The sequence below is a fragment of the Tachyglossus aculeatus genome, chromosome 6 (assembly GCF_015852505.1).
Source record: "Tachyglossus aculeatus isolate mTacAcu1 chromosome 6, mTacAcu1.pri, whole genome shotgun sequence".
Taxonomy (NCBI): Eukaryota; Metazoa; Chordata; class Mammalia; order Monotremata; family Tachyglossidae; genus Tachyglossus; species Tachyglossus aculeatus.
The window spans coordinates 6481787-6505881 of record NC_052071.1 but is presented as its reverse complement, the minus strand read 5'-3'; the positions used below and the strand labels follow the sequence as shown (position 1 = coordinate 6505881).

Here is a 24095-nt window from a genome sequence, read left to right as displayed (position 1 = left end):
AAAAAAAAAACCTGAGTAGGAAATTTTAAAAGCAGGTACAAGGGAATGATTATAAATTTACTCTGGAAATTTACTAAAAATCTCCTTATAACCAAATTCCTCATTAGACATCATTGATAAAGATAAGTTTTTTTCCACTGACTACTGGCAACGGGTACTGTTTTCAGTGAGGAAAATGGTGAACTTTAAGAGGCAGAGCTAAATTTCTTAGGCCCCCTCATTATCTGTTGCAGCATTATTGGAGAAGGAATCCCTATTGTTATCGAGAAAGATTTTGTTGAGACTTGTTGCTCAAACCCAGTTGATTCTTTCCAGGAATTTGCATCGTCCTCGTCATCACCAGTGACCCTGGAGATCAGTGGATGCCTTGCATCAGGAAGCCTGAATGCCAGTTCCAGCTTCCAGCTGCCTCCACCCAGCTGAGGAGCTCAACTTGTGAAGACAGGTCCACCCTCCAAGGTACCCACATGTTGGCAGCAGCTGCAAGGCAAGAAGATGATAAGTAAGAAATTCCTCTGTCTTAGATATCTGATGATGGTAAGAAGGCAGGATCTACCTTCTGGGTTTTATGATATGGTTTGTCTGCAGGTGAATTTTAATGTTGAAGGAATGCTACTTGTAGGTGAATTGTGGAATTTTTTTTGTTGTTGCTAAGTACTTCATTCTAAGAAATTATCAAGGAATTCATCCTATTTTAACAAGAAAACGGAAAGGGGCTGGGGACTGGTGACAGTTTCTCCTGCATTCTGTGTCCCTCAGGTGCCGGAGGAAGTACGCTGAAGAAATCTACTGTAGACAGAGCCAGGCCCACAAGAGAGGGAGCTGCCTAAGGTCGAGCATTCCCGTGGAGACGAGGGCATCGGCAGTGGAGATGAGCAGTTGACTGTCTTAAAAAAAAGTAAGAACCTTAATTTATTTCTGATGCCAGACAGAAAATTCTGTCTCTAAGTTTTCCAAATTTACGTTTGAAAAAAACTGTTTGTTTCCATTAATGTATTTGACTACAGAAATACCATTTTTACATCTCTCACCAAAATAAAAGATTGACTGAATAAAAGATGTTTTGATATTTTTCTCATGTCATTTTTTCCCCAATCTGTTTTTAGTGGAAAGAAAATGAAAAATAATATGTCTTTATAAAATGAAATTTCAGTCAGGAAGAGATAGATGGTATAGGTCTGCCTTGAGACAATTAAGGCAAGTAAAACAGAATAGTTAACTAAACTTAACTGGGGAAAAAAAGCGAATAAGAAATTTCAAAAGTAGGCAAAAAGGAAAGGGATTGTAAATTTCCTATGGAGATTGACTTAAAATCTCCCTAAAGCCATAGATACACTAGAAATCATTGTCAGAGATTCAATTTTTCCACTGATTACTGACACTGGGTAATGTTTTCTGTGAGGAAAAAGAGACATTTTCAAAGGAAGCAGTAAAATTTCTTAGGCTTCTCTTGTTCTGTGTTGCCTCACTACTCTAGCAGGAATCCCTGCGGGAATCTAGGAAAATTTTGGTGAGGGTTTGTGCTCAAACCAGGTTGATTCTTTACAGGGACTTGGGTTGCCCCCATCACTATGGAGTGAAGGGGACCTCTCAGGTGGGTCAGCTGAAATATCAGTTCGAGGTCCCGGCTTCCTCCATCCAACTTGGGAGAATTAAGTGATACCTGTTGTGTTCTAGGAGAACTTCGGTGAGGGTGTATGCTCCAAAAGAAATCGACTTCTTCGCAACCGCACCTTGGTGACCAGGACATCCGTAGGGGAAAGGAGTTGACTAACTGCTGGAGAAAACAATAAGTATGTCAAATTAGTTCTAAGGCTGAAGAAAAATTACAATTCTGTACTCTATGTGTTCATATTCATATTTATCTCATGAATATATATTTGAAAATGAATTTATAAAAAAGAGAAATTTCTCACAGAGCTTTTCCCCAATTTGTTTTCAGTGCAAGAAAGTTTATGTTCCCCATGTTTGCATTTCAGTCAGGGAGAGAGAGGTGGTAGAGCTAAGCCTTGAGACAACTACACAAAGTCGAATAGAGTGTTACGTAATGTCTTCAAGGAAAATAAAAATGGGAAAATTTAAAAGTAGGATAAAAACCAACTTGATTTGTTAATTTCTGAGGAAATTTACTTAAAATCTCCTTAAAACCAAATCCATTCCTCATTAGAAGTCCCTGTGATAGATTCAGCTTTCTCCACTGACTACTGGCAATGGGTAACTTTCTAAGGGAAGAAATTGATAAACTTTTAGAAAGAGCAGTGGAAGTTCATAGACCCATAGCTCTGGGGTGTATCATTACTAGAGAAGGCATCTGAGTTTTTATCTAGGAAGATGTTAGTGAGGCATTGTGCTCAAACCTGGTTGATTCTTTTCAGGAAGATGTACTGTCTGCCCAAGTCCGCTGTATCTTCAGACTTCAGGGGACTCCTCAGGCCAGAAAGCCTGTAGCTGCCAATTCCCACTTCCAGTGCCTGCCTCTGAGCCAGGTACTCAACCAGGAGAATCCAGTTTGCCTGCCAGGCACTGCCATGTTGGCAGCATGTCACAGGGTGGGGAGGTGCGGAAAGAGAAATTGAGTGCAGTTCTAAAGATGAGGAGTAGGGGTTTCCAAGGTTTTTATTTCTATGTTTGTATGCTTGTTTGGTTGATCTGAAGGATTAGGAAGGAATTGAACCTGCTGGGAGGAGAAAAGGAAAGGGGTAGGAGGAGGTGGGTGTCTGGGGGTTTGTTTTGCACTGTGGTGTCACTTTCATACCTGAGGAAATATCCTGAGGGGATTCAAAGTGGACAGAGCCAGGCCAAAGGAGAAGGAAGAGGAAGACCACCTGCTTCGGATCCAACAGACCTAGACGCTCGCCTAGAACCTAAGGAGCAGAAAGAGTGCCTGTCTCAACAAAACAAGTACCTCAAAATGGATTTCCGATAGTGGAGACAAAAACTGATTTCCTCATTTTACAAATATAACTTTAAAATCTTTGCTTGCTGCCAATATTTTTTCACCACTAAAATTTTCTCTTTAACTTTCAAAGGAGAAACTTGTTAAGATCACCCTTTCAGAATTCTTTCCCAATCTGTTTTCAGTGGAAGAAACTCAAGGTTCTGGGTGTAACACTTTGACATTTCAGTCAGGGAGAGATAGGTGGTGAAGATAGGACTTGTGGCAGACCTGCCATGTTAAATCGAACATAAAGTGAGGTTATCCAGGGAAAACTACGTAGGAAATTTTAAAAGTAGGTAAATAGGAACTTGATTATAAATTTCCTCCAGAAATTTACTTAAAACCGTAAAACCAATTCCTCCTTAGACATCACTGTGAAAGATAACGTTTCCTCCACTGACTGCTGGCACTGGGTAACATTTTGGATGAGGTAGATGATAAATTTCAAGAGGCACAAGCAAAATATCTTCGGCTCCTAACTCTCTGTTGCGGCATTATTGGAGAAGGAATCCCTATTGTTATCTAGAAAGATTTTGATGAGGCTTGTTGATTAACTCCAGTTGATTCTTCCCAGGACCTTGCATCGCCCATCTCTTCATCCCTGACCCTGGAGTTCAGTGGACACCTCAGGTCAGGAAGCCTGAATGCCAGTTCCAGCTCCCAGCTGCCTCCACCCAGCTAAGGTGCTCAACTGGTGAAGACAGGTCTACCCTCCAAGGTACCCACAGGTTAGCAACAGTTGCAGGGCAAGAAGATGAGTGAGAACTGAGAAGAAGTGAGTAAAAAATTCCTCCGTTCTAGAGATTAGATGGTGGGAAGAAGGCACGAACTTCTGTTAGGGATGAATAGATTGATCGATTAATTCTACAGCTTTTCTGCAGATGACTTTGAGTGCTAAGGGAATGCTACTTGGAGGTGACTTGTGGATTTTTTTTGTTGTTACTAAATATTTCATCCTAGGTAATTATGAAGGAATTCCTCCTGTTTTAAGAAGAAATTGAAAAGGGGCTGGAGATTTGTGGCAGTTTGTGCTGAACTCTGCATCCCTCAGGTGCCAAGGAAGTACACTGAGGAAATATACTTAAAACGGAGCCTGGCCCACAAGAGAGGGAGCTGCCTAAGGTCGAGCATTTCCACGGAGACATGGCCGTTTGCAGTGGAGATAAGGAGTTCACCGTCTGTCTTAAAGTAAGTACCTAAATTTATTTCTGAGGCTGGAGAGAAAATTCCCTTTCTATGTTTTCCAAATTTACCCTTGAAAAAAACCTGTTTGTTCCCGTTAGTGTATTTGACTACAGAAATATCTTTTTTTAAGGCTGTCACCAAAATAAAAGACTGAAAGGTGAGTTGATATTTTTCTCACATCACTTTTTTCCCCAATCTATTTTCAGTGGAAAGAAAACAAAAAGTAGTATGCATTTATACCGTTGAATTTCAGTCAGAAAGGGATAAGTGGTATAGGTAATCCTTGAGGGAATTAGGCCATGTAAAACAGAATGTTAACTGAGCTTAACTGGGCAAAATTGTGAATAGGAAATTTCAAAAATAGGCAAAAAGGAACATATTTGTAAATTTTCTATCAACAGCAATGTAAAATCTCTCTAAAGCCATACCGAAATATTAGAAATCACTGTGGTAGATTCAATTTTCTCCACTGATTACTGGCACTGAGTAATACTTTCTGTGAGGAAAAAGAGAAATTTTGAAAGAGACCAGTAAAATTTCTTGGGCTTCTCTTGTTCTCTGTTACAGCACTACTGGAGAAGGAATCCCTACGGTAATCTTGGAAAGTTTTGGTGAGGGTTTGTCCTCAAACCAGGTTGACTCTTTTCAGGGACTTGGGCTGCCCACATCACTGTGGAGTGAAGGGGACCTCTAAGGTTGGGAAAGCTGATGTATCTGTTCCAGGTCCCAGCTGCCTCCGCCCCACCGGGAGGAACAAGTCTACCCTCCAGATATCGACTAATATGTTGGCAGTGGCCACCGGGCCTGAAGAGGGTGAGTGACAAATTCCCATTTTAAGGATCAGGTGAAGGAGGCAAAGTAGAACCTACTGTTGAAGGATAAACAGGTAGAGTGATTTATGCTATAGCCTGTCTGCGGATGAATTTTTCTGTTTGGATTGCTATTCTTCAGATTTTTGTCTGAAGAACTTAGGATGGAATTTGGAGGAGAAAAGGAAAAGAGGAGTGGGACTTCTGGTATTTTGTTCTGCAGTGTTGCAACACTCAGGTGCTTGAGGAAACATCCTGAGGTTAACCACGGGGGACAGAACTGGGCTCACTGGAGGAGGGAGAGCTGATCTAGCAGACCTGAAGAGATCGGGAAGTTCACGAAAAGGACATACGGAGCCGACCGCAAGACTCAACAAACAAAAAAAATAAGTATCGCAATTTATTTCTGATGCTGTAGAAGAGATTCTGTTTCTAAGATTTCCAAATATACCTTCCAAAAAGCTGTTTCCACTGGTTGGTTTTTATAATCTCAAAGATACGTCTCTTAAACTTTATATCCAAAATAAAAAAGAAGGAAACTTTTTAATATTTTCCTCACAGAACTTTTCCCAAATTTGTTTTCAGGGGAAGAAACTCAAGGTGCTACCGTATTCTTTACCTTCAGATTTCAGGCAGGCAGGGAAAGGTGGTGCAGTTGGCAGTCAGTCAACTAGCCACAGCTAAATAGAACGGAAAAACTGAAGTTACCTAGGACAAGTGGGAACAGGCAACTCTAAAAGTAGGAAAAATGGAAAGTTGGTGTGGATTTCCTCAGGAAATTTACTAAAAACCAAAAAATAATCTTATTAGGGATCATAGTGATAGATTGGATTTTCTCCCCTGACTACTGCCATTGGGCATTGTTCTAAGTGAGGAAACTGAAAAACTATTTTTAAAAGTTTTATTAAGAGCAATGAAATTTCTAAGGCCTGAAATTCTGTGATGTCACCTTATCGGAGAATGACTCCCAGTTATTGAGGTAAATTTTGGTGAAACTTTGCCCTCAGGCTTCACTGATTCTTTTCAGGAAGTCCGTACTCACTGCGCCAGTCGCCTGCATCGCCAGAGTTCAGGGTACGCTTCCGGCCGGGATCCCCCAGGTGCCAGTTCCAGCTTCGGCTGCCTCGGCCCAGCCAGGGTCTCTGCCGGGAGAGTCGTGTTTACCCGTCGGACATTCACGTGCTAGCCGCAGCGGCAGAAAGGGAAGGCGGTGAGTGGCAAATTCCCCGATTTGAAGGATTAGGGGTAGGAAAGAGCAAAGGACGATCTACTGTTGAGAGCTTCATGCGTTAATCAGTATTTGAAGAACCTTTGAAGAAAATGCTGAGTCATGGGAATTGATTTGTGTCATCTAAAATTTATATTTTTGGGATGAGACCTTGAAACTAATTTTTTAAATGAGAAACACAAATTAGGTGATGTGGAGAATGATTATATCGCTTCCTAAATGTGTCCCTGAACAGTTGATCCTGGAAATAACTGGAATGTTATACTCTGAAATTGTGGATATTTTTGTCCTTTTAGGAGTCTGTCATTCATTGTACTAATCAGATAATAATACGTATACAGTAGAATGTAAAAATGCAACCACTCACCCTTTCCCATCACCGTCAGATCTCTCCCAGAAAGGCACAGTTGTCCAAAACCTTTGCATCTGTGGGCACAGGAAGATGTTCCAAGATGTCCTCCAGAAGGAATCCAGCCCCATACCTGCATCTTAAGGGCAGCTGCACTCAGCCAAGGGGAGGGCGAGGAGGGCCCGGTGGTGAGATGGTGGCAGACCCCAAAGGTAAGAAAGGAGGGAAGATGTGGGCAGGATGATGTGAGGGAAAGCCGGATTCAGATCCTCTAAGGGGAGGAAAAGGCTAATTGGGGCAATTCTCTGGTTTGAGTTTTTCCAATCATTTCATAATACTTATGGAGTGCTTATCACATCTCCTTCCCTGATTACTTTTTCATCTCCCCACAAGCCACTTCAAGGCCACATAAACACATGTTGGTGGGCAGGGGTGTGTGATGACTATACAAGGGCTCGGGTGACTAGTTCCTTCTCCTTTCTGTGTGTATAAGTCCATAATCATGAAAGGCAACAAGATGCCATGTCTTCCACACTCAGCAAGAACACCAAAATATTCACTAAATATTGATTGGGACAAACTGACCAAAAATACCGTACTAGTTTTAAATCAACATTGTGATGTCAGTAAAGTGGGTTTGGACTTGTATTTTTTTCCCTCCAAAGGATTTGACCAGAAGTCAGAAACTCCAAATGGCTTGGATTTCCCCAAGTAAAGCAACTTGGAAGAAGGAGGACAAAGACGAGGAAAATGGAAGGCTGTATCAAGCTGCGGCCCATTGGGCGAGAGATGGATAAAGGGAAACTCTTTAAACCCGAGGCACACCCCCAGAAGCTTGTGAGAGTTCCACCCCAGGCCTTTATGGCCAGGAAGGTGGAGGGAGAAAGAAAGCAAGATTTGAGATCAAAATGGAGAGAAATTCACATTCTCCCAAAAATCCCTCTACAAGCACATAGGAAATCCACCTCCGTTAATTTATGTCAAGGGAAAAGAGGAAAGTGTCGTTTGGAAATATCTAGAGTGGCTTCCAAAAAAACACTTCAATTTTTGGGTCCCGTGTCCTGGAGGTGGCTTTCAGGCCGAATATCCTGATTTGACTTAAGCCACGTATCCTTGGTGAATAATTTCCACTGCAGGTCTTCAAGGCCTGTAGAATGCTCCCACTGCCCTTCAGGTCTTAATGGCCTGATTGTGCTTCCACTGCACGTGCTTACCACCGGCGTGCTTGCAAATCAAGAGAATACTGGAGAGAGAAAAGTATGAGCTTCTTGCCATTTGATGTGTTTGAATTTCCGTGGCAGGTTTTCAAGGTTTGTTGAATTTTCTCATTTAATTATCTCCTTTTGGGTCTTCACGGCCTGCAAATTCTCTCCTTCAGGTCTTCACGGCCTGGCTCCTCGAAAAGCAAAGAGAACATATGAGGGGGAAGAGATGGTCTTCATGGCCTGTTCGGTCCTCCTGTTTAATGATCTCCTGTTGAGTCTTCACAGCCTGCTTAGTACCCCCAGTTATTCCCTCCTGCAGGTCTTTACGGCCTGAGTATTTAAAAGCAAAATGTGATGGTTGGAAGGAGAGAGGGACTTCAGCTCCATATATATTGTTTGAAGTTCCACTTCGAGTCTTCAAGGCCTGTTTAATTCTCTCAGTCAGGTCTTCATGGCCTGTTGAATTCTCCCTTTCGGGTCTTCACGGCCTGTGTACTCAAAAGTAGAGAAGAACATTTGAGGGGGAAAAGGAGAGATTGGCTTCATGCCATTTATCTTCTTGGAAAATCCACTACAGGTCTTCAAGCCCAGTTTATTTCTCCCATTGAATTTTTTCCTTCAGGTCCTCGTGGCCTGGGTACTAGAAACCCCAAGAACAGAGGAGAGGAAAAAGGAAAGATTGACTTCATGCCATTCATCCTGTTTGAAGCTCTCCAAGGCCTGTTTAACTCTTCCACTGAATGAATTATCTCCTGTTTGGGTCTTCATGGCCTGTTTAGCTAATCCATTTAATTCTCTGCTTCAGGTCTTCATGGCCTGTGTAGTCAGAAGCAGAGGGAACATTTGAAGGGGAAAAAGAAGAATTGGCTTCATGCCATTATCATGTCTGAATTTCCACCACAGGTCTTCAGGGCCTGTTTACTTCTCCCATTCAATTCTCTCCTTCAGGTTAATTCCCCCCTGCAGGTCTTCATGGCCTGTTCAATCCTCTCCTTCAGGTCTTTATGACCTGCGTTCTCCAGAGAAGAGAGAGAATATTTGAAGGGCAAAGGAGAGATTTGAATTATATACCATGTATCCTCTATGAATTTCCACTGCAGGTCTTCAAGGCCTGTTTAATTCTCCCACTGTCCTCCAGGTCTTCATGGCCTGTTTGTCTTTCCACTACAGGTATTCACTACCTGCGTACTCAAAGGCAAAGAGAGTATTCGAGAGGGAAAAGGAGAGATGGGCTTCATGCCCTTCATGCCGTTGGAATTTCTATTGCAAGTCTTCAAGACTTGTTGAATTCTCTCATTTAATTCTCTCCCTTCAGGTCTTCATGGCCTGCGTAATGCTCTCCTTCAGATCTTCACAGGCTGTGTACCCAAAAGCAGAGAGAACGTCTGAGGTGGAAAAGGAGGGATTGGCTTCATGCCATTGATCCTGTCAGGATTTCCACTACAGGTCTTCAAGGCCTGTTGGCTTCTCCTGTTCAGTTCTCCCCTTTAGGCCTTCATGGCCTGTTAAATCTTTTGTTTCAGGTCTTTATGACCTGCGCTCTCCAGAGACCGGAGATAGTATTTGAAGGGCAAAGGAGAGTTTTCCTTTATGAATTCCCATTGCAGGTCTTCAAGGCCTGTTTAATTCTCCCACCGTCCTCCAGGTCTTCATGGCCTGTTTATACTTCCACTGTAGGTGTTCACTGCCTGTGTTCTCAAAAGCAAAGGGAATAATTGAGGGGGGAAAGGAGAGATGGTATTCATGTCCTTCATCCCATTGGAATTTCTATGGCAAGTCTTCAAGGCTTATTGGATTCTCTCATTTAAGAATCTCCCTTCAGGTCTTCATGGCCTACCTAAATGCTCTCCCTTCAGGTCTTCATGGGCTGTGTAGTCAAAAGCAGAGAGAACGTTTGAGGGGGTAAAGGGGAGATTGACTTCAAGCCATTTAACCTCTCAGAATTTCTACTGCAGGTCTTCACGGCCTGTTTCCTTATCCCATTCAACTCTCCCGTGCAGGTCTTCATGGCTTGTTTCATTCTGCAATTTAATTCTCCCCTGCAGGTCTTCATGGCTTGTTCAGTCACTTCCTTCAGGTCTTCACGACCTGCGTTCTCCAGAGAACAGAAAGAATATTTGAAGGGCAAAGGAGAGATTTGACTTATATGCCACGTATCCTTTGTGAACTCCCACTGCACGTCTTCAAGACCTGTTTAATTCTCCCACTGTCCTCCAGGTCTTCAGGGCCTGTTTTTATTTCCACTGCAGGTGTTCACTGCCTGCGTAGGTAAAGAGAATATATGAGAGGGGAAAAGGAGAGAAGGGCTTCATGCCATTCACCCTATATGAATTTCTGTGGCAGGTCTAGGAACTCTAAGGGAAAAAGAATGGTTTCTGGGGAACAGGAGAGACTGGCTTCATGCTGTGCACCCTGTTTAATTCTCACATTGAATTCTCTCCTTCAGGCCTTCATGGCTTGTCGAATTCCATTCTAGATTTTGTCAGCCTGTTAAATTCCCTCATTCAGGGTGTTTGTGTCTGGTTTATTTACTCTATTCAATTCACCCTTGCAGGTCTTTAAGGCCTGCTGAATTCTCTCCTCCAGGTCTTCATGGCCTATTTAATTCTCCCACTAAATTCTCTCTTTCACGTCTTCAGAGCAAGTTAAACTCCTTTCTTTCAGGTCTTTAGGGCCTGTGTTCTCCAGGGAAGTGAAAGAATATTTGAGGAAGAAAGGAGAGCTTAGCTTCATGCAAAATCTCTCAGATCACCCTCTAGCCCAGGCCTTAATGGCCCTGGCTGCCTGGCTGAGGGGAAACATTTGAGGTGGCAATAGAGAAGAGCCTCGGGATAATCCCTCCCACAAACCCCTGGAAGAGTTTCCCCCTTTATCCTCTCTCCCTGGCTGCTCAGCCTTCTCAGCGGAAGACAAAGTCCAGCACGTCCTCTGCATCAGGTAAGAGGGGGTGCAGGGAGGATGGAACCTGTATTCTAGGGGAGGGCACGTTTAATGAGCTAGTTGGTGTGCTCTGGAACAACTGACTTCTCCTTCACCTCCCCTTCCCCTGAATTTGCAGATTTGCATCCCCCCCCACTCCACTGGGTCATCTGCTCATGCCTCTCCCGCCTCTCCCACAGATGCAGCAACCTCAAAAGGTTCAGCTCAGACTCCTCAAAAGACCAAAGAGAAAGAAACAGTTAGGTGGGAGCTCTTCAGGAGGTGTGTCAGGGGCACAGATAAAGTGACCGTTGCCTGCAGTTTCATACAGACCCAGGTCACGGAACTGGCTCTGGGAGGGAGCCCGTTAAATAATACCTGTGTTCTATTTGGGAGAAAATTTACTAGAGATGAGTGTTGATTTTACAGGCTATCTCTTTACGTGTGTGTACAGTTGAGAATTTAACATTATTTTCTACCCACCTGCAGGGCCAGCGTGGATGTAGAAAGGCTTGATGTGTGGGACACTCGGCTGCAGAAGAAGAGGAATGGAAAATCGGCAACTCTGGTTGGAGAAAATCAGGCAGCTCTTAAAAGAAACGGTTGCGGGTCCAAGCCACTACTTCCGGTCTTTATGGCCCAGACTATTGGAAAGGGAAAAGAAAGTATTTGCACTGAGCAAAAACCTCTTTGTTTAATCTTAACCCTGGAGCCTCCTGGGTTAAGCCCAGCCCAGGGATACATCCTTTCCCATCTCCCTCCATTGTTTTGCACAAAAACAAACTGGATTTGCAACTACCCAGTCAGTGTTCAATGGAATATTATTTTTTATCTAATTTAAATAACGTCAAGATAAAAACAGTTTCCGCAGGGGTCAAATCAGGTTTTTTAAGCCAATTAAAATAATTGTAAAATAAGGCTAGGAAACACAAAACAATAAAATACTTTCATTAAGAATTAAAATCTTCACTGACATAAAGACACACAGAACACTCAAACCAATAAACTAGTTAAAATAAAATAATTATAAAATAAAGCTAGGAAATAGAAATCTCAATAAAATAGTTTAACATTAAAATTAAGAATTAAAACCCACTGACATAAAAATGCATATAATACTCATTTCCATTGGACATGGATACGTGTAGCTTTTACAGGATAAAGAAATTACTCTCGGTTCTATGCATTCGCAAGATGAGAGATGGGAAAGCGTGTCTTTGGTTTTTTGGTTATCAAACATCCTAATCCCGGTTCCCGCCACATGTCCGTTGGGTGATCTTGGGCAAGTCACTCCATTTCTCTGTCCCTCCATTCCCTCATCTGTAAAATGGGGACTAAGACTGTGAGCTCTTTACAGGATAGGGATTGTGTCCAACCTGAGCAGCTTCAATCTACCCCAGCGCTCAATACAGTGCCTGCCACATGGTAAGCGATTGACATATACCATTTTTTAAAAAAACTGGCTCAGTAATATCAGTCGGGCCCCACCAACTTATTTCAGGGGCGAATCCAGCCCAGTTTTCTAGTGACTTAGAGCTGTGCATTTGTTGGATTTTAAAATACTTGCTCTTTGTTGGGAAACCCAGGGCAGCTTCTTCTCCAGCTGGGGAACTTTTGAGTATTGGCTTCTCACAGCGCCGAGTGTCTAGGGATGGAGTTGGTGAGGCAGGTGGGGTCCGGCGTTCCGGGCTCGGTCTCACCCACCTGGGGCAGCAGGCACCGGGCCCCATCCGGGAGGAGCAGCACGGCGTCTCCGTGAGGAGCAGAGAAGGCTCTTGGCAGCCCCTTGGGCAGAGGTAGGAGGCGGAGGGCGGGGAAGATTTCCCGGAAGGACGGGCTCACCGGTCACCCTCGGAGTGGGCCTCGAGGGGGGAAAAGCGTCGGGCCGACAGAAGGGCTGTGCATCTGCCCCGGCCTTTCCACTCCAAAATCCACGGGGAGGATGTTTGTTCCCTCCAGCAGGAGTCTGTCAGCCTTCCCGCCTCCAGGAAGAATGAGATGAAGATACAGGTGGGGCAAGAGGGCATCCCCGGCTAGTGAAGTAGTGTCTGCACCAGCACAGGTGGCCTGGCCACTGCCCCTGTGGCCCCATATTGCAGGGGGGCGGCAGGGGCAGCACGGGGGGAGGGGAGCGGTGGGAGGCGACGGGTTGAGACGCCGGGTGTGTCGTGGTGGAAGGGAAGGTCTGATCCCACTGTAGCACTGCCACTAGGTGCCCCCCGGATCCTCAGGGAGGGGATTGACGGGGGGGGGGGACGGTGGCAGTGCAGGGGAGGGAGGGACAGGAATGAGGGGAGAGTTTGGGGTGAGGGCTGGTTCTCTACCACCTTCCGTCTCCATCCCCTTCTCTCTCACGCTCCTCCCTCCTCTCTGTCCAGAAGCCTCAACCACAACAGGTCCCTCCGGTTCCTGGACCACAGCCCTCTGGCCTAGCCGTGATCCCGATCGCTTGCAACTGACCACCAGCCTGCCGGTAACCACCCGGGAACAACCCCGACCTGTACTTCAGCACCGCAGCCGAGACAGCCCCCGGACCACTGCCTTAGGATGCCCAACAGAGCCCTGGACCGTCGCTGACCATCGCCAACCCTCCCCCTTAGACATGCCCGGTGAGTCTCTGGACTAGAATCCCTGGGAATAACCACTACTCTGTGTTACCCCAATTTTGAGCCTGAGGATCTTCCCTTCTTCATGACTTGAGCCTACTCTCTGAAACAGGGTGCGATCTGTGGAGGCCAACCAGATGGTAGACAGAAAATGCCTTTGAGGATTTTTTTCCAAGGGAATTTGTTAAGTACCTGCCATGTGTCGAACCCTGCTGTAAACACCAGGATAGGTATAAGGTCATTAGTTTAAACAAAGTCCTTGTCCCGTATGGGACCCCGCCAACTTATTCCAGGTGAAAACGTAGCCCAGTTTTCTAGTGATTTGAGCTCAGCATCTGTTCAATTTTAAAATATTTGCTCTTTGTTGGGAAACCCAGGACAGCTCCTTCTTCAGCTGGGGAACGTTTTAGAATCTGCATCTCACAGAACCAAGTGTCTAGGGATTTAGTTCGTGAGCGTGGGCGATCCGGGCTCGGTCTCGCCCACCTGGGGCAACAGGCACCAGGCCTCATCTAGGAGGAGCAGCACAGAGTCTCCGTGAGGAGCAGAGAAGGCCCTCGGCACCCCTTGGACAAAGGTAGGAGGTGGGGGGCGGGGAAGATTCCCCCGAAGGACGGGCTCACCGGTCACCCTCGGAGTGGGCCTCGAGGGCAGAAAAGCGTCGGGCCGATAGAAGGGCCGTGCATTCGCCCCGGCCTTTCCTTTTCAAAATCCGGGGGGAGGATTTCTGTTCCCACCAGCGGGAGCCTGTCGGCCTTACTGCCTCCTGGAAGAATGAGATGAAGATACAGGAGGAACAACAGGGCATCCCCGGCTAGCGGAGTGGTGTGACTACGTTGGCACCAGTGGCCTGGCCACTTCCCCTGCGGCCCCATATTGCAGGGGGGCGGCAGGGGCAGCAAGGCGGGAGGGGAGTGGTGGGAGGCGAAGGGTTGAGACGCTGTGTGTGCCACAGTGGAACAGAATGTCTGATCTCATGGCAGCACTGCCACTAGGTGCCCCCCCCGATCCTCAGTGAGGGGATTGTACGGGGGGGACGGTGGCAGTGCAGGGGAGGGAGGAACAGGAAAGAGGGGAGTATTTGGGGTGGGGGCCGGTTCTCGACCACCTTCCGTCTCCATCCCCTTCCTTCTCACGCTCCTCCCTCCCCTCAATCCAGACCTCAACCACAATAGCTCCCTCCGGTTCCTGGAGCACAGCCCTCTGGCCTAGCCGTGATCCCGCTCGTTTGGAAGTGACCACCAGCCTGCCGGTAACCATCCGGGAACAATCCCGACTTGCCGTCCTTCATCACCACAGCCGAGACAGCCCCCGGACCAGTGCCACAGGAGGTCCAACGGAGCCCAGGACCATCTCTGACCATCACGAACACTTCTCCTTAGATACGCCCAGTGAGCCTCTGGACTAGAATCCCTGGGAATAATAACTACAATGCGTTAACCCCAGTCTTGAGCCTGAGGGTTTTCCCTCCTTCGTGGCTTGAGCCCCTTCTCTGAAAGAGGGTGCGATCTGTAGAGGTCAATTAGGTGGTGGACAGAAAATCCTCTGGAGTTTCTATGTTCTTTTTCAATGGAATTTGTTAAGCACCTGCCACGTGTCAAACCCTGCTCTGAACACACGGTAGGTACAAGTTAATTAGGTTTGACAACGTCCCTGTCCCGCATGGGGCTCTCGGTCCTAAGTAGGAGGGAGAACAGGGTTTGACTCATTGGGTGTGAGGAGGTGGAACTGAAGATCTGATCCCACTGCAACATCACCATTATGTGCCCCCCAATCCTCAGTGGAGGGATATCAGGGAGGGGACGATGGCAGTGCAGTGTGGGGGGAGGGAAGGAGGGATTCTGGGGGTGGTGGCTGCTTCTCCCCTCCTCTCTACCACCTTCGATTCTCCTCCCTCCTTTTTTCATTCTCTTCCTTCACGAGGCTCCTACCACCCTCTGAACCAAACACTTATTAAGGACGAAAGCTTCCTGGGCCCAGTCGTGAACAGATGCCTGTCGCCAACCGGAAACAACCCCGACTCATCGTTCATCAGCACCCCTACCGAGACAGCCCCGGCCCACTGCGTCAGGATGCCCACCGGAGTCTGGGACCATTGCTGAACATCGCCAACCTTCCCCCTTTGTTATGCCCGGGGAGCCTTTGGCCTAGAATCCCAGGGAATAATAAATACTCTCTGTTAACTCCAAACATGAGTCTGAGAGTCTTCCCTTCTTTGTGGCTTGAGCCTCTTCTCTCTAAGGGGGTGGGATCTGTGGAGGCCAACCAGGTGGTGCCTTGGAGGGGTTTTTTTTGTTTTCAGTGGTATTTGTTATACATTTGCGTGCATCAAATGCTGTTCTGAGCACCTGGGTAGGTACAGGTTAATTAGGTTGGACACAGTCCCTGTCCATATGGGGCTCTCAGTCTAGGTAGGAGAGAAAACAGGAGAACTGAGGCACAGAGACGTAAAATGACTTGCCCAAGGCCACGCAGCAGATCAACTGATGACCCCACAGCTCCCTCCAGTTATCCCTCACAAAATTCACTTAGTGACTTGCCAACACCCACTGCCTATACTTCCTCTCCTCCAGTTCTCTCTGCCCCCTCCGCATCAGGGAGTTGCCTTCTCGGAGGTCACCGGTGAGCTCCTTTTCACCACATCCTATGGCCTCTACTCCATCCTAATCCTCCTCCATCTCTCACCTGCTTTTTACACTGTAGACCACCCCCTTCTCCTGGAGACACGATCTAATCTTGATTTCATTGAGGCTATCCTACTCTGGTTCTCCTTCCATCTGCCCGGCTGCTCCTTCTCGGTCTCTCTCATGGATGACTCCTGTTCGGCCTCCCGCCCTCTAACTGCGGGGGTCCCTGAAGGCTCAGTTCTGCGCCCCCTTCTAGTCTCCATCGGCACCCACCCCCTCAGAGACCTCACCTACTTCACTGGCTTCACCTACCATCATCTAGGCAGATGATTCCCAAATCTCCCTCTCCTGCCCAGACCTCTCTCCTCTACGGGTTCACATTTCCTCCTGCCTGTAGGATGCCTCAACTTGGGTGTCCCGCTGGCACCTCAAACTTAAAATAACCAGAAGAGAACACATCTTCCTACCTTAATCTTGGCCTCTCCCTGACTTTCCCATCCATCACTGTAGACAGCACCACCATCCTCCAGTCTCACAAGCCCTTAACCTTGGCGTCACCCTCGACTCATCTCTCTCAGTCCATTGACACATTCAACTTGTCACCAAATCCTGTCCGTCTCCCTTAAAGAATTGCTACGATGTGCCCTTTCCTCTCCATCCAAAAGGCTACTATGCTTTTCCAAGCACTTATCCTACCCCACCTTGATTATCATAGCAGCCTCCTTGCCGATTTCCCTGCCTCCCCCCACTCCAGTCTCTATTTCACTCTGCTGCTCAGATCATTTTTCTCCGAGAATGCTCAATCCACGTCTCACACTCCTCAAGAACTTCCAGTGGTTGCTCACCCTCTTCTGCATCAAACAGAAACTCCTTACCATTGACTTTGAAGCCCTCATTTAACTCATCCCCATCTTACCACTTTGATTTCTTACCACAACCCAGCACTCTCACTTCACTCGTCTAACCCCCACCTACTTGGGGGACCTCCATCTCATCAACCTCGTTGCACCCAGCTAACACGCCCTCAACCCACCCTCCAACACGCACACGCCAAGTCCAAGTCTTGCCTTGGGTCTCAAACTCCCTCCCACTTCAAATCCAACAGATCTTTGCTTTCCCCACCTTCAAAGCTTTACTCTTTCATTTTAGAGAAAACTACCAGAACAGCCCTTCTTTCATACTACGTTAAGCAGGATGGGTCAATCACAAACAAATTTCCCCATAAAATATGCCCAGAACCACTGCCTAGGACAAGGACTCAAGGCTTTCAGTGATTTTTTAATCCCTCCCTATGAAACTTGTTCTTATAGACCTGAGATAGACAATGGGATTAGCAAATCAAACAATATTACAAGAATTACCCATCAGAATCCCTGCCACGTGATTGGGATTTTGCCCTTAGTAGTCCTTACTCGGGGAGTAGTTGATTTCCAAGTCTGTGAATAATAATTCATAGCAATAGCTCTGAAAATAAGGCTGCCGAGTGGCATGTCGGGCAGGGAAACTGAAAAAGATCCCGCTCCATTTTCCCTCAAGGTTGTCAGGAGAGGAGAAACCAAAGTGATCACTCAGAAACCTTGTATTAAAATTCTGAACTCTTGTAGGAAAAGGATGTGTAAACCCTGAAAGAATCCCGCACTATGAAAATAAAGTACAGGAAAAGAAGAAAAGGAATTTTCTGACTGACCAAAATAATGGAGTCCTTTAGTCTTGGGAATAATGAGGGAGATGCTGCCTTGCTTTCTTGACAGACAATCTCTCTACAGGTGTCACTTTAGGGTAAGCAGGGTTGGTCTGTTTTCTTTTTATTGCCTACTCACGGAAAATTGCCCAAATCCTATTTAGGGCAAGTGGGTTTGAAATATTTCCATGTCTTTCAAAACTTAAGGCTTTTAGAGAAATAACTGTGGTATTTGCTAAGCACTTACTATATGCCGGGCATCGTACTAAGCTCTGGGATGGATCCAAGCTAATACCGTGCGACACTGTCCCTGTCCCATAAGGGGCTCACAGCCTTAATCCCTATATTACAGATGAGGTAACTGAGACCCAGAGAAATGAAGTGACTTGCCCAAAGTCCCTTAGCAGAGTTTAGAAATTAACTCACTCCCCCGGCCCCCCAAAAAGATTCTTCATTAACAATGTAGTAATGATCAGCAGAGCATGATTTATTGACATTTTACCCTTCTGACGTATGTGACTATCGTATCCCAGAAATCAATCAATCAATCGTATTTATTGAGTGCTTACTGTGTGCAGAACACTGTACTAAGCGCTTGGGAAGTACAAGTTGGCAACATATAGACACAGTCCCTACCTGACAGTGGGCTCACAGTCTAAAAGGGGGAGACAGAAAACAAAACCAAACATACAAGATAAAATAAATAGAATAGATACGTACAAGTAAAATAAATAAATAAATAACTAGAGTAATAAATACGTACAAACATATATACGTATATACAGGTGCCTTGGGGAAGGGAAGGAGGTAAGATGAGGGGGATGGAGAGGGGGACGAGGGGGAGAGGAAGGAAGGGGCTCAGTCTGGGAAGGCCTCCTGGAGGAGGTGAGCTCTCAGTAGGGCTTTGAAGGGAGGAAGAGAGCTAGCTTGGCGGATGGGCAGAGGGAGGGCTTTCCAGGCCCCCCAAAATAGTTGAGAAATAGTTTTTTCATAGTATTTTTATCCACATTGCTGAGATGTAATTAAGGGAGTGTAGGCTTCCTAGAGTATAATAATGATAATAGTATTCGTTGAGGGCCCATGTGGTAAGTGTGGTTCTAAGCACTGGGGTACATATGAGTTAGTCAGGTTGGATACAGTCCCCGTTCCCCATGGGGTTCATAGTCAATCTCCATTTTACAGATGAGGGAACTGAGGCCCAGAGAAGCCAAGTGACTTGCCGAAAGTCACACAGCAGTAGGGGTGCGGAGTCGGGTTGAGAACCCAGGTCATCCTGCGCCCCCCCACCCCGGCCCCGGACTCTCCCCACCGAGCCACCATGCTCCCTAGCCAGAGGCCAGTCCCCTCCAGTGGACACAACTGAGCCCTGAGCCATTTTTCAACTTTCTCGGAATATCGTGAATGGGAAAGGGAAAATCTGAATTTCCACCGCGTCGAAGCAATAGAATCATGTGCGGAGACGCCGCGGCCCCCCCAGCGGCCTCCCTTCTCCGGTGTTTGGTCCGTGGGGGGGAGAAGGGAGGAGGGGATGGGGGGAGGAGGAGGAGAAGGAGGGAGGGGGAGAGAGAGAAGGGAGGGGGAGAGAGGAGACAAGGGAGGGGGAGAGAGGAGGGAGGGGAGGGGGAGAGAGGGAGGGGAGGGGGAGAAGGGAGGGGGAGGGAGAGAAGGGAGGGGGAGAGAGGAAGAGGGAGGGATTAGGGGCGGGGAGAAAAAGCGCGGGAAAAGAAGCGGCCCGGGCCCCGCCCCGCACGTGGCCCGGGCCCCGCCCCGCACGTGGCCCGGGCCCCGCCCCGCACGTGGCCCGGGCCCCGCCCCTTCCCGCCCTCTACCGACACCGCTGAGGGGGGAGCCGAGGGGCTGAGGGGACAGGAGACCGGGCCCTGAGGGGAGAGAGAAGCGAGGGGCTGAGGTGAGAGCGGAGGAGGTGAGGGAACAGGAGCCCGGGCGCTGAGGGGAGACAGAACGGAGGGGCTGAGGGGAGACAGAACGGAGGGGCTGAGGGGAGAGAGAACTGAGGGGCTGAGGGGAGAGCGGAGGAGGTGAGGGAACAGGAGACCGGGCACTGAGGGGAGAGAGAGTGGAGGGGCTGAGGAGGACAACGGAGGGGCTTAAGAGGACAGCGATGGATTGAGGGGAGAGCGGTGGGATTGTGGGGAGAGCGGTGGGGCTGAGGAGGACAGCGGAGGGAAGACAAAATGGAGGGGCTGAGGGGACAGGAGCCCGGGCGCTGAGGGGAGAGCTGAGGAACTAAGGGGAGAGAAAGCAGAGGGGCTGAGGGGAGAGAGAACTGAGGGGCTGAGGGGGCAGGAGCCCGGGAGCTGAGGGGAGACAGAGCGGAGGGGCTGAGGGGAGAGCGGAGGAGGTGAGGGAACAGGAGACCGGGCGCTGAGGGGAGACAGAGCGGAGGGGCTGAGGGGGAGAGCGGTGGGGCTGAGGACAGCGGTGGGGCTGAGGAGGAGAACGGGGGGCTGAGGAGGACAGCGGGGGGGCTGAGGGGAGAGCGGGAGGGCTGAGGGGAGAGCGGTGGGGCTGAGGAGGAGAGCGGAGGGGCTGAGGAGGAGAGCGGAGGGGCTGAGGAGGAGAGCGGAGGGGCTGAGGAGGAGAGCGGGGGGGGGCTGAGGAGGACAGCGGGGGGGCTGAGGAGGGCGGCGGGGGGATTGAGGGGAGAGTGGAGGGGCTGAGGAGGACGGCGGGGGGGCTGAGGAGGACTACGGGGGGGGCTGAGGAGGACGGCGGGGGGGGCTGAGGAGGACGGCGGGGGGGGGGCTGAGGGGAGACAGAGAGAACTGAGGGGGGGACGGGAGGGAGAGCGGAGGGGCTGAGGGGACAGGAGCCTGGGCGCTAAAGGGAGACAGAGCGGAGGGGCTGAGGGGGCAGGAGAACGACCGCTGAGGGGAGAGAGAACGGAGGGGCTGAGGGGAGACAGGGCTGAGGAGACAGGAGCCCGGGCGCTGAGGGGAGACCGAACAGAGGGGCTGAGGGGACAGGAGTCCCGGCGCTGAGGGGAGAGAGAACGGAGGGGCTGAGGGGAGAGGGGGAGCGGAGCGGCTGAGGGGGCAGGATGCCGGGCCCTTAGGACAGCAGAAGCTCTGAGGAGGAGGGGAGCCCGGACGCTGAGGAGGACAGAAGCCCGGGCGCTGAGGAGAGAGCCCCGAGGCTGAGAAGAGGCAGCCTCCAGTCCGGGAGGGGCGCGGAGGAGAACCGCGGGGCTGAGAAGAGTCGGGTGAGTGAGGGGCGCGGAGGACAACCGCGGGGCTGAGAAGAGTCGGGTGAGTGAGGGGCGCGGAGGACAACCGCGGGGCTGCGGGAGGCTGAGGGCGGCTGGGCGGGGGGAGCGCGGCGACCGAGGGGAGTCGGGGGAGGGAGGGGAGCGGGGCGGGGGAGGGCAGCGGAGGACCTGAGGGAAGGTGGGATGGGGACAGCAGAGGACAGGGGCGGAGGGAGCGGTGGGGGGAGGGGGGAAGGGAGCCGTCGACCTGAGGGGAGCCCCGAGGCGGAGGGGAGGCGGCGGAGGGGAGCGGCGGGGCGCTGGGGCTGAAGGGAACAGAGGGGCTGAGGAGAGCGGGTGAGGGGAGCCGAGGGGCTGAGGGGAGCGGGGGGGCTGAGGGGAGCCGAGGGGCTGAGGGGAGCCGAGGGGCTGAGGGGAGCCGAGGGGCTGAGGGGAGCGGGTGAGGGGAGCCGAGGGGGCTGAGGGGGGCCGAGGGGAGTGGATGAGGGGACCCGAGGAATAAAGGGGAGACGAGGAGCTAAAGGGAGCCGAGGGGCGGAGGGGGGCGGAGAGGCTGAGGGGAGCTGAGGGGCTGAGGGGGAAAAGAGAGGCTGAGGGGGAAAAGAGAGGCTGGGGGGGAAAAGAGAGGCTGGGGGGGAAAAGAGAGGCTGAGGGGGAAAAGAGAGGCTGAGGGGGAAAAGAGAGGCTGAGGGGGAAAAGAGAGGCTGAGGGGGAAAAGAGAGGCTGAGGGGGAAAAGAGAGGCTGAGGGGGAAAAGAGAGGCTGAGGGGGAAAAGAGAGGCTGAGGGGGAAAAGAGAGGCTGAGGGGGAAAAGAGAGGCTGAGGGGAAAAGAGAGGCTGAGGGGAAAAGAGGCTGAGGGGGAAAAAGAGAGGCTGAGGGGGAAAAAGAGGCTGAGGGGAAAAAGGGAGGCTGAGGGGGAAAAGGGAGGCTGAGGGGAAACGAGAGGCTGAGAGGGAAAAGAGAGGCTGAGAGGGAAAAGAGAGGCTGAGAGGGAAAAGAGAGGCTGAGAGGGAAAAGAGAGGCTGAGAGGGAAAAGAGAGGCTGAGGGGAAAAGAGGCTGAGGGGAAAGAGAGGCTGAGGGGAAAAAGAGAGGCTGAGGGGAAAAAGAGAGGCTGAGGGGGAAAAGAGAGGCTGAGGGGGAAAAGAGAGGCTGAGGGGGAAAAAGAGAGGCTGAGGGGAGAAAGAGAGGCTGAGGGGGAAAAAGAGAGGCTGAGGGGGAAAAAGAGAGGCTGAGGGGGAAAAAGCGAGGCTGAGGGGGAAAAGCGAGGCGTTGAGGGGGAAAAGAGAGGCTGAGGGGGAAAAAGAGAGGCTGAGGGGAAAAGAGAGGCTGAGGGGGAAAAAGAGAGGCTGAGGGGGAAAAAGAGAGGCTGAGGGGGAAAAAGAGAGGCTGAGGGGGAAAAAGAGGCTGAGGGGAAAAAGGGAGGCTGAGGGGGAAAAGGGAGGCTGAGGGGAAACGAGAGGCTGAGAGGGAAAAGAGAGGCTGAGAGGGAAAAGAGGCTGAGAGGGAAAAGAGAGGCTGAGAGGGAAAAGAGAGGCTGAGAGGGAAAAGAGAGGCTGAGGGGAAAAGAGGCTGAGGGGAAAGAGAGGCTGAGGGGAAAAAGAGAGGCTGAGGGGAAAAAGAGAGGCTGAGGGGAAAAAGAGAGGCTGAGGGGAAAAAGAGAGGCTGAGGGGAAAAAGAGAGGCTGAGGGGGAAAAGAGAGGCTGAGGGGGAAAAGAGAGGCTGAGGGGGAAAAGAGAGTCTGAGGGGAAAAAGAGAGGCTGAGGGGAAAAGAGGCTGAGGGGGAAAAAGAGAGGCTGAGGGGAGAAAGAGAGGCTGAGGGGGAAAAAGAGAGGCTGAGGGGGAAAAAGAGAGGCTGAGGGGGAAAAAGAGAGGCTGAGGGGGAAAAAGAGAGGCTGAGGGGGAAAAGGGAGGCGTTGAGGGGGAAAAGAGAGGCTGAGGGGGAAAAAGAGAGACTGAGGGGGAAAAAGAGAGGCTGAGGGGGAAAAAGAGGCTGAGGGGGAAAAAGAGGCTGAGGGGGAAAAGGGAGGCGCTGAGGGGGAAAAGGGAGGCTGAGGGGGAAAAGAGAGGCTGAGGGGGAAAAGAGAGGCTGAGGGGGAAAAGAGAGGCTGAGGGGAAAAAGAGAGGCTGAGGGGAAAAAGAGAGGCTGAGGGGGAAAAAGAGAGGCTGAGGGGGAAAAGGGAGGCTGAGGGGGAAAAGGGAGGCGCTGAGGGGGAAAAGGGAGGCGCTGAGGGGGAAACGAGAGCCTGAGGGGAAACGAGAGGCTCAGGGGAAGAGAGAGGCTGAGAGGGAAAAGAGAGGCTGAGAGGGAAAAGAGAGGCTGAGGGGAAAAGAGAGGCTGAGGGGAAAAGAGGCTGAGCGGGAGAAAAGAGGCTGAGAGGGAAAAGAGAGGCTGGGGGAAAAAGAGAGGCTGGGGGGGAAAGAGGCTGAGAGGGAAAAGAGAGGCTGAGAGGGAAAAGAGAGGCTGAGGGGAAAAGAGGCTGAGGGGAAAGAGAGGCTGAGGGGAAAAAGAGAGGCTGAGGGGAAAAAGAGAGGCTGAGGGGAAAAAGAGAGGCTGAGGGGAAAAAGAGAGGCTGAGGGGGAAAAGAGAGGCTGAGGGGGAAAAGAGAGGCTGAGGGGGAAAAGAGAGGCTGAGGGGAAAAAGAGAGGCTGAGGGGAAAAGAGGCTGAGGGGGAAAAAGAGAGGCTGAGGGGAGAAAGAGAGGCTGAGGGGGAAAAAGAGAGGCTGAGGGGGAAAAAGAGAGGCTGAGGGGGAAAAAGAGAGGCTGAGGGGGAAAAGGGAGGCGTTGAGGGGGAAAAGAGAGGCTGAGGGGGAAAAAGACTGAGGGGGAAAAAGAGAGGCTGAGGGGGAAAAAGAGGCTGAGGGGGAAAAAGAGGCTGAGGGGGAAAAGGGAGGCGCTGAGGGGGAAAAGGGAGGCTGAGGGGGAAAAGAGAGGCTGAGGGGGAAAAGAGAGGCTGAGGGGGAAAAGAGAGGCTGAGGGGAAAAAAGAGAGGCTGAGGGGAAAAAAGAGAGGCTGAGGGGGAAAAAGAGAGGCTGAGGGGAAAAGAGGCTGAGGGGGAAAAAGAGAGGCTGAGGGGAAAAAGAGAGGCTGAGGGGAAAAAGAGAGGCTGAGGGGAAAAAGAGAGGCTGAGGGGGAAAAAGAGAGGCTGAGGGGGAAAAGGGAGGCTGAGGGGGAAAAGGGAGGCGCTGAGGGGGAAAAGGGAGGCGCTGAGGGGGAAACGAGAGCCTGAGGGGAAACGAGAGGCTCAGGGGAAAAGAGAGGCTGAGAGGGAAAAGAGAGGCTGAGAGGGAAAAGAGAGGCTGAGGGGAAAAGAGAGGCTG

At 50.0% G+C, this 24095-nt stretch overlaps 1 long non-coding RNA gene across 1 annotated transcript; it reads right to left on the bottom strand.

The window, feature by feature from the left end:
• Window positions 1-450: 450 nt before the first annotated feature.
• On the bottom strand, window positions 451-2655 carry LOC119929511. The gene is made up of 3 exons (XR_005451569.1): window positions 2358-2655; window positions 1664-1774; window positions 451-480 (listed from the first exon to the last, which is right to left on the bottom strand). It is a non-coding gene; the product is annotated as an uncharacterized LOC119929511 (long non-coding RNA).
• Between the last annotated feature and the right edge of the window lie 21440 nt (window positions 2656-24095).